Source organism: Manacus vitellinus, unplaced genomic scaffold (genome assembly GCF_001715985.3).
Source record: "Manacus vitellinus isolate BGI_N305 unplaced genomic scaffold, ASM171598v3 scaffold_78_pilon, whole genome shotgun sequence".
Taxonomy (NCBI): domain Eukaryota; kingdom Metazoa; phylum Chordata; class Aves; order Passeriformes; family Pipridae; genus Manacus; species Manacus vitellinus.
Window position 1 is genome coordinate 472,938 of NW_021940807.1, and position 1,455 is coordinate 474,392.

The window sequence follows — 1,455 nt, forward strand, 5'->3', positions numbered from 1 at the left end:
GGGTGGGGAGGCCCTGGCACAGGTTGCTCAGAGAAGCTGTGGCTGCCCCTGGACCCCTGAAAGTGTCCAAGGCCAGATTGGATGAGGTTTGGACAAACCTGGGCTAGTGGAAAGTGGCCCTTCCCATGGCACAAGATGATCCTTAAGGTCCCTTCCAGCCCAAACCGTTGCCAGGCCATTCCGTGATGCCCCAGCTGTGCCCTCCCTTCGGCTGGGTCCCACAGTCCCAGAGTGGTTTGGATAAGAAGGACCATAAACCCCCTCCCCCTGCCCGGGTGGGATCAGTGTCCGATGGCTCCGTTCCCGGGAACGAGTCCAAGACAGACCCGTGGGCGTTCCGGAATGGGGAGGGACAGCGCGATCCGGGAAGGGCAAATAAACCCAGGGATGGATTTATGAGCAGGAATTCCCCCAGCTCAGGGTTTGGTTTTGGGCAGGGAGGGTGGTCAGAGTTCACCCTGGAATAGAAACTTCCCAGTTAAAACTCACCACATTTTCCCCTTTTCATTCCCAAAGTTGCCTCCGAGGATTTTGTGGCTGTTTGGAGCCGGTGCAGGGCTGGCAAAGGTGCTGAAAAATCACATTTAAATAAATCTATTTTGTGGCTGTTTGTCTTGCTGTTAAACTCTAAGTGGGATCTGTTGGGAAAATTAGAGTAATTGAGGAGTTTTGGAAGGAACTGGGCAGGAATTTGGGGGGAATTTTGGAGGAATTGAACAATTGGAAGGGAATTGGGAAGGAATGGGGAAGAATTTGGAAGGGAATCGAATTTGTCAGGAATTTATCTGGAATTTGAAAAAAAATCAGAAGGAATTTGAGAATATTGGGGGGACTTGGAAGGAATGGGGAAGAATTTGGAGGGAAGCTGGAAGGAATTTGGAAGGAATTGACAAATTTTAAGGGAATTTGGAAGGAATGGGCAACAATTTGGAAGGAACTGGGAAAGATTTGGAGGGAATTGGGAAGAATTTCACAGAATCACACAGAATTTGCAGGGACTTGGGGAAGATTGGGAAAAAAGGGAAAGGAAGACCAGGGAAAACTGGGAGAGGTTTCCTGTCCTGGAGAAGATCAGGGAAAATGGACACTGGGAGAGGTTTCACCTCAGTTTAGGAGGTACAGCAAGACCAATCATTCCCTGGAAGAACCTGCCCAGGGACACGTTGGAGTCCCCTTGGTGGAGGGTGAACCTGGATGTGGTTCAGGATAATCCCACCCGGGGTCCCTTCTCCAGGGAAGGCTGGACCTGGTGGCACCTGGATCTTTCCGAGGTCCCCCCGGGTTGTGCTGCGGGGCTGTGACTGACACCCCCCCTCCCTGGGGAGTTCCCAGTGCCGCCCCCGGGGTGTTTGTCCCCGTGTGATTTATGAGGATGTTCTCCAAGGCCTCCAGCGACCCCGGCTCCGAACCTGCCGCGTGGCTCTGGGGGGGTTGGACTGAGGGTCATCCCCGGGA